General features: G+C 34.6%; 1 pseudogene; it reads right to left on the reverse strand.

Moving 5' to 3' along the window:
- Positions 1–4,590, reverse strand: part of LOC138088719 (solute carrier family 25 member 36-like) — a 97,888-nt pseudogene extending 93,298 nt beyond the window's left edge.
- Between the last annotated feature and the right edge of the window lie 4,760 nt (positions 4,591–9,350).

Raw genomic sequence — 9,350 nt, forward strand, 5'->3', positions numbered from 1 at the left:
AGTTTCTGGTCTTATATTTAGGTCTTTAATTCATTTTAAATTTATCTTTGTGTATGGCGTTAAGAAGTGTTTCAAATTCATTCTTTTACACCCAGCTGTCCAGTTTTCCTAGTAAAATAAATTGAAGAGGCTGTCTTTGTCCCATTGTATTTTCTTGCCTCATTTGTAAAAATGAGCAACCCATAGGTACAAGGGTTTTCTTCTGGGCTTTCTATCTTTTCCCAATGGTCTATATTTCTGTGTGTTTTTTTATTTTTTTTATTTTTTTGGCCAGCAGAATACTCTCTTGATGACTGTAGCTTTGTAGTATAATCTGAGTCAGGAAGGTTGATTCCTCCAGCTCCATTTTTCTTTCTCAGGACTGTTTTGGCTATTTGGGTCTTTTGTGTTTCCATTTGAATTGCAAATATTATTTGTTCTCATTCTGTGAAAAATGCCATTGTAATTTGATAGGGATCACATTGAACCTGTAGAATTGCCTTTGGTAGTATAGTCATTCTCACGATATTGATTCTTCCTACCCAAGAACATGGAATATCTCTCTATCTGTTTATGCTATCTTTGATTTCTTTCATTAGTGTCTTATAATTTTCTGTGTACAGTTTTCTTTTTGTCTCCTTAGGTAATTTAATTCCTAGAAATTTTATTATTATTATTATTTTTTGTTGTTGAAAGATGATCTGATTAGTTTGTTAATTGCTCTTTCTGATATTTCAGTTAGTATATAGAAATGCAAGTTATTTCTGTGTATTGATTTTGTATTCTGAAACTTTCCTAAATTCACTGATTACCTCTAATAATTTTCTGATACTATCTTCAGGTTTTTCTATGTACAGAATCATGTCATCTGCAAGCAGTAAGAGCTTTACTTCTTTTTTAATCTAGATTCATTTTATTTCTTTGTCTTCTTTGATGGCAAAAGTGGTAAAAGTGGATACCCTTGTCTCATTCTTGATCTCAGAGGGAATGCTTTCTGTTTTTCACCAATAAAAATAATGTTTGCTGTAGGCTTACCATATATGGTCTTTACTATGTTGAGGTGCATCCTAAAGGAGTTCAGTCCTGAGTGCTGATTGGAAGGACTGATGTTGAAGCTGAAACTCCAATACTTTGGCCACCTGACATGGACTGCTGACTCATTTAAAAATACCCTGATTCTGGGAAAAGTTGAGGGTGGGAGGAGGAGGGGATGACAGAGGATGAGATGGTTGGATGGCATCACTGATCCAGTGGACATGAATATTGCTGAATTCTGCTTGCTAAAATTTTGTTGAGGATTTTTGCACCTATGTTCATCAGTGATATTCAGCTGTAGCTTTCTTTTTTGTGTTGTCTTTGTCTAGTTTTGGTTTCAGACTGATTGTGGCCTTGTAATGAGTTTGGAAGTGTTCCTTCCTTGGCAATTTGAAAAATGCAAGTCAAGACCACAATGAGGTACCATTTCACACCAGTCAGAATGGCTGTGACCCAAAAGTCTACAAGCAATAAATGCTGGAGAGGGTGTGGAGAAAAGGGAACCCTCTTACACTGTTGGTGGGAATGCAACTACTACAGCCACTATGGAGAACACTGTGGAGATTCCTTAAAAAACTGAAAATAGAACTGCCTTATGACTCAGCAATCCCACTACTGGGCATACACACTGAGGAAACCAGAACTGAAAGATACACGTGTACCCTAATGTTCATCGAAACACTGTTTATAATAGCCAGGACATGGAAGCAACCTAGATGTCCATCAGCAGATGAATGGATAAGAAAGGCGTGGTACATATACACAGCCTTTATAAAGAATACATTTGAATCAGTTCTAATGAGGTGGATGAAACTGGAGCCGATTATACAGAGTGAAGTAAGCCAGAAAGAAAAACGCCAATACAGTATACTAACACATATATATGGAATTTAGAAAGATGGTAACAATAACCCTGTATGTGAGACAGGAAAAGAGACACAGATGTGTAGAACAGACTTTTGGACTCTGTGGGAGAGGGAGAGGGTGGGATGATTTGAGAGAATGGCATTGAAACATGTATACTATCATGTAAGAAACAAATCACCAGTGTAGGTTTGATACAGGATACAGGATGCTTGGGGCTGGTGCACTGGGATGACCCAGAGAGATGGTATGGAGATAGAGGTGGGAGGGGGATTCAGGAGTGGGAACTCATGTACACCTGTAGCAGATTCAAGTTGATGTATGGCAAAACCAATACAGTATTGTAAAGTAAAATTAAATAAATAAATAATGTTATAAAAGAAAGAAAGAAAGAAAGACAGGCCTTAGCTCTTTTCTAAATGTTTGATAGAATTCTCCTTAGAAGCCATCTGGTCCTGGGCTTTTGTTTTTGGGGAGATTTTTGATCACAGCCTCAATTTCAGTGCTTGTAATTGGGTTGCTCATAATTTGTATGTCTTCATGTTTCAGTTTGGAAGATTGAACTTTTTAAGGATCTGTCCATTTCTTCCATTTTGTTTTGTTTTGTTTTGTTTCTTTTTCCGTTTTGTTGCCACATAGTTGTTCATAATGGTCTCTTATGATCCTTTGTATTTCAGCATTATCTTTTGTAACCTTTATCTTTGCACTTCTAATTTTGTGGTTTTGATTGTTCTCTTTTTTTCTTGATGAGTCTGGCTAAATGTTTGCCAATTTTGTTTATCTCGCAAAGATCAGCTTTTAGTTTTATTAATCTTTACTATTGTTTCTTTCATTTTTCACTTATTTCTGCTTTGATTTTTATGATTTTTTTTTTCCTCCTACTAATTTTTTTTTTCTTATTCTTCTTTTGCCAGTTGTTTAGGGCCAAGTTTAGGTTGTCTATTCAATGTTTTTCTTGTTTATTGAGGTAAGACTGCATTGCTATAAACTTCTCTCTTAGAACTGCTTTTGCTGCCTAAATCCCATAGGTTTTGAGTTATCACGTTTTCATTGTCATTTGTTTCTAGAAATTTTTGATTTCTCCTTTGATTTATTCAGTACCTGTTGGTTGTTTAGAAACACGTTATTTAATCTCCATGTGTTTGTCTTTTTTACTTTTTTTTTTTTTTTTTTGCTTTTTCTTGTAATTGATATCTAATTGCATAGAGTTGTGTTTGGAGAAGATGCTTGATATGATTTTAATTTTCTTAAATTTACTGAGGCTTGATTTGTGACCCAAGATGTGGTCTATTCTGGAGAATGTCCCATGAGCATTGAGAAGAAGATGTAGTCTTCTGTATTAGGATGGAATGTCCTGAAGACATCAATGAGATTCTTCTTATCTAATGTATCATTTAAGGCTTGTGTTTCCTGATTAATTTTCTGTTTTGATGATTGGTGTGAGTGGGGTTTTAAAGTCTACTACTCTTATTGTGTTACTGTCAATTTCTCCTTTTATGTCTGTTAGTGTTTGTCTTATGATTGAGGTGCTCCTATGTTGGATGCATAGATATTTGTAATTATTATGTCTTCCTCTTGGATTGATCCTTTGATCATTATGTAGTGTCCTTTCATATCTCTTTTAATCTTCTTTATTTGAAGTCTATTTTGCCTGATATGAAGATTTCTACTCCAGCTTTCTTTTGCTTCCCATTTGTATGGAATATATTTTTCCATCCTCTCACTTTCAGTCTATAACTGTGTTTAGGTTTGAAGTAGGTTTCTTGTAGACAACATACATATATGTCTTGTTTTTGTATCCGTTCAGCCTGCTTGTGTCTTTTGATTGAAGCATTTAATCTGTTTACATTTAAAGCAATTTTTGATATATATATTCATATTGCCATATTTTAAATTCTTTGGGGTTGTTTTTGTAGATTGCTTTCTTCTCTTGTATTTCTTAACTAGATAAGTCCCTTTAACATTTGTTCTAAATCTCCTTTGGTGGTATTGAATTATCTTTAATTTTGTTTGTCTGAAAATTTTTTTATTTATCCATCAAATTTGAATGAGTTCCTTGCTGGGTACAGTAATTTTAGTTGCAGATTTTTCCTTTTCAGTACTTTAAATATATCCCACCAATCCCTTCTGGCCTGCAGGGTTTCTCTTGAAAGATCAGTTGTTAAACACATGGCATTTCCCTTGTATGTTACTTGTTGGTTTTCCCTTGCTGCTTTTAATATTCTTTCCTTTTGTTTAGTCTTTGTTAGTTTGATTAATATGTGTCTTGGTGTGTTTTCCCTTGGATTTATCCTGTATGGGAATCTTTGCACCTCTTGAACTTGATTGACTATTTCCTTTTCCACGTTGGAGACGTTTTCAACTATAGTCTTTTCAGAATTTTTCTCATTCCCTTTATTTTCCTCTTCTTCTGGGACTCCAATAATTCGAATGTTGGTGCATTTGATGTTGTCCCAGAGATATGAGACTATCCTCAGTTCTTTTCATTCTTTTTACTTTTTTCTGCTCTTCAGAAGTTATTTTCACCATTTTGTCTTCAAGCTCACTGATATATTCTTCTGCTTCCAATATTCTGCTATTAATTTCCTCTAGAGTATTTTTAATTTCAGTAATTGTGTTGCTTGTCTCTGTAAGTTTATTATTTAATTCTTCAAGGTCTTTGCTAATTGATTCTTGCATTTTCTCAATTCTGTTTTCAAGGTTTCTGATCATCTTTACTATCATTATTCTGTAGTATTTTTCAGGTAGTTTGCCTATTTCCTCTTAATTTATTTCAACTTTTATGTTTCTTGTCTTTCCTTCATTTGTGTAGTATTTCTCTGTCTTTTCATCATTTTTCTTTCTAACTTATTGTGTTTGAAGTCTCCTTTTCCCAGGAGGAAAATAATAATTTATTTTAATAATAATTAAAATAATGGAATATACATATACACCCATGAGCAAAGTGAAAACAGTCCAACAAAAAAAAAGTACAGTAGATTGACCAGCAAACAAAGGAAATCAAAAATTATATTTACCAGTTAAGAAAAAAAAAAACTAACTTAAAGCACAAACTGGAAAACAACCAGAAAACAAAAAAACTAAAGTAAGGTGCCATGTGGGGAATAAACCAATGAAAACAAAACTAACAAATATGTTGAGAGGAAAGTAAAGAAAGCAAAGAAAGAAAAAATAGATATGCAAAGTTAAAGAGAGGTAGATGAAGAAGATTTATATACAGTAAAGATTAACTGCAAGAGGAGAAGACCAGTAGGAAATGCAAAGGAATAAATATAGAAAAAATATAATAGGCTAAAAACAAAAATAATAAGAAAAAATATAACAGGAAAACTTCATAGAGTTGCAGAAGCCCAACAGACAGGATTATAGCACCAATAAAAAGCATGACTGAATATATATACACACACACATATACACCCATAAACAAAATGAAATCAGTACAACAAAAATAAAATACAACAGATTTATGTGGCAAACGAAGGAGACCAAATATTATATCTACCAGTTAAGACAAAAACTAACTAAAGCACAAAATGGAAAACAAAATGAAAGCAAGGTGCCAAGTGGGGAATTAAGCAATGGAAACCAAGCTAAAAAAAAAAAAATGCTGAGGAAAGGAAAGAAAGAAAAGAAAGAAAAAATAGATACACGAAGTTAAATAGAGCTAGATTAAGGTTTATATACTTAAAAATTAACTGCAAGGGGAAAATACCAGTAGGAAAAGCAAACAACGGAATAAGTGTAGAAAAATATAATAAGTTTAAAAAATTAAAATTTAATGTGAAAAAAAGAGAAATGGAAAAAATACAGAACAAAAACAAAGAAGAAATATTAAAAAAAAAGAGAAAGAAATAAAAGAAAGCTCCACAGAACTGCAAAAGAATAACGTAGGAACAGAGGTTTATAATACCAATAAAAAGTGTGACTGAATATACACATATACATATACACGAAATTAAAATAGTCCAACAAAAATAAAGTATAATAGATTGACCTAGTGAACAAAGGAAACAAAAAATTATATTCACAAATTAAGAACAAAACTAACTAAAGCACAAACTGGAAAACAAAACAAAAACAAGGTGCCAAGTGAGAATAAAGCAGTGAAACAAAACTAACAAATATCCTGAGAGAAAAGGAAAGAAAGAAAAGAACAAGAAAGAGAATATATATGAAAAATTAAACAGAGGTAGGTAAAAAAAAGATTTATATACATTAAAGATTTACTGCAAGGGGAAAAGAACAGTAAGAAAAGCAAGCAAAGAATAAATGTAGGAAAAATAATAATAGGTTTACCAAATTAAAAATTAAACTTAAAAAAGAGAAAATAAAAACAGAAGAAAGAAAGGAAAAAAAAAAAAAAAAAAAAAAAAACAACTCCACAGAACTGCAAAAGCCCAACATAGAGGCAGAGATTTATAACCACAATAAAAAAAATGTGAGTGAGAAAATAATAGAAATTAAAAAACTCAAAAGCTTAATTAGATTTCTTAGTGCCAACAAACTCAACAACTACAACAGAAGGGGGAAAATAGGAGGAAAAAAAAGGAAAAATAAATCCAAAAGAATCTATAGAAAAAGTCAAAACATAAGAATAATAAATTTTTTTCTTGAGTCACTGCTGTCAGAGTCCTTTCCCTCGAGGGTAGTCACAGTCCACCTCACCTCCCCAACATTGCGCTTGTCTCTGGGCCTTCCATGGGAGCACCTCAGATTCTAATCCGGTCCTACTCCTCAGTGATCTTGCCTCCAATGTCCACAACTATCAGAACTAGTGCATTCCACCCCCTCCCCCCACCCAACCCTGGGAGCTCTCAATGTCCTTTTATATATTCCATAGACACAGGGTCTGTATAGTTGATCATATGGATATAACGTGCAGCTTGCACAGTTGGTGGGGTTTTGGGTCTTCTTCCTTAGCCACATTGCCACTGGGTTTCAACTGAGGTTTTATTTCCACCTCTATGTGTGGGTCATCTACTGGGGTTTGCTCCTGAGTCTGCCCTGGAGGACTTGGGTTTGCCCCTGTGAGGTCCAGGCCTGGAGGTAATGCAGCTGCTTGGGTCACAAGGGTTCTGGTAGCACCAGGTACTCAGGGGAGTTGGTGGCTAAGGCAGCAGGAAATATAGTGCTCTAGAAGGGTATGACAACCAGTATGGGCCAATAGGCTCCAGTATTCTTGCCTGGAGAATCCCCCTCATAGAGAAGGCCACAGTCCACAGGTTGCAAAGAGTCAGACACCGCCAAAGTGACCCTGTGTGCATAGACACAAGAGTTTTTTGCTTGCAGCAGCTCTGCCCCTTTGAGGGTTGAGTGTGAAGGTGGCACAGCTGCTTGGCTTCTGGGGACCCTTGTGACATCAAGTATGCAGGGACTGCCTCTGATGCAGGAGTTATGGCCCTATCAGAGTTTTTTGTTTGTTTGTTTGTTTTTGCTCCTCTTGTAGCTGATGATAATAAGGCCTCTTCGGCCAGTCTTTCTCTATATCTCTGTCCATTCAGGCACTTAGAGAGCCGGCATCTGGAGAAAGAGGCTATCGTGATGGCTCCAGCCCCTACACATGACTCACCAGTATTGACTTGCTTCCATGGCTACCTGGCTTTCCTCCACAGGCATTTCCCACCACAATCTCCTCCCTCACATCCCCTCAGCCCATCTCTCCACAGTCAACAGCATCCCTTACCCTGGGTTTACTCCACAACCCCCAAACTCCAGCTCCCAGCTGCTGCACTTTCTAGGTGACACGCGCCATTCTTGGGGTTATGCATGGCTGCGGCAAGGACTGTTTGACTGTCATTTTATTTAGGCTTCCACAGATCACCTGTTTCACTCTCAGCCTTAAATGGTTCTCCTCTGACAATTGCCCTGATGTGGGGATCAGACCACTGCTTCAGTTTCCCCACCTGTCCAGGGCAGGTCTAGTCCTACTAGCACTCCTGTTTCTCCTCCTAATTCCTTCTTCCTATTGAGTTTCGTATGGTTCTAAATATTCTTTTCCACCAGTCAGGCTCTCCTGTCTGCTCTCAGCTGGTGTTTTGCATGCACTTCTCTGTCTGAAGGTGTATTCCTGATGCATACATGGAGAGAGATGTTCTCCACGTCCACCTATTCCTCTGCCATCTTGGTCTCCAAATAGTTTAGTTTTTATTTTTAAATTTTCTGTCGTCTTATTTTGGTTTTAAATTTCTTTTGGGTTTTCTAACATTTTCATACAGAAAAATGTCATGGCCTTTACACCTTTACTTGTTCTAATATAACCTAAAGATAGAATAAATTTCCATTTTTTAAAAATATAAATTTATTTATTTTAATTGGAGGTTAATTACTTTAAAATATTGTATTGGTTTTGCCATAAATTTCCATTTTATAACTTCTTTAATTGTAACTTCTTGATAAACTATTATATAATTATGAAATGTCCTTTTTATTTTTGGTATTACTCTTTTTGTGATGTCTAATTTGTCTGATATGCATATAAAAATAAGTTTTCTTATATATATACTTCATGTGTTACATTTTTTAAACATTTTTTTAAATACATAGGTATATTTTTAATATATGATGTTTGTCTTATAAATAAAAAATAGTTAAATTTTTCTTTTTTTATCCAGCCTGAAAAATCTTCACTTCATTTTTTAATACAATTATTGTCATGTTTTAGGTGAAAACTAACGTTAGTGGCACTTTTCTCTTTGGTTGATTTACACTTTCTTTTGTGCCCACTTTTCAGTGAATCATATATAATCAGCTTTATTTCCTCTTAGATGATTTATTATGCCTCAACATTATTTTTGTGAATTTTTTAAGGAATTACAGTGTTCACCTTTGTCTTATTAGACTCTGTGTTGAAAAGCCTGCTTACTACTACATCAGTGATGTAGGATCTCTACAACATGCTTTCCTTACTCTCTCTGACTTTTGTTTTAAAACCATGTAATTTATATCTGGATATAATTTTCAGAATATATTTAGTTTTCTTTACAGAATCAACAGTTTTTTCATGAAAGTTTTAGTAGGTTTAATTATTTCTTTTTAAATGTTTGGTTTTTAAATGTCTTTTTAAATGTATGGTTTCTTCCTTCATCCCTGAAGATGAAGTTTTATTATTATATCTTTTTTTTTTTTTTCTTCTGTTTTGGTTGATAATATACTTTGATTTAAAAAAAAAAGAAAAAAGAAAAGAAAACATACGTTGAAGTTTAAGTTTGATTAAAAGATTGGAGTTTAAGATAGACAAAAATTATCACACCTTTTGTTTATCTGAAAATGCCTTTGATTTTGATTAGAATTCCCTGGTGGCACAGATGGTAAAGCGTCTGCCTACAATGCGGGAGGCCCAGGTTCAATCCCTGGGTCGGGAAGATCTCCTGGAAAAGGAAATGGTAACCTACTTCAGTATTCTTGCCTGGAAAATCCCATGGGAACCTGGTAGGCTACAGCCCATAGGGTCGCAAACAGTCCAGACATGACTT

The sequence above is a fragment of the Capricornis sumatraensis genome, chromosome 11 (assembly GCF_032405125.1).
Source record: "Capricornis sumatraensis isolate serow.1 chromosome 11, serow.2, whole genome shotgun sequence".
NCBI lineage: Eukaryota > Metazoa > Chordata > Mammalia > Artiodactyla > Bovidae > Capricornis > Capricornis sumatraensis.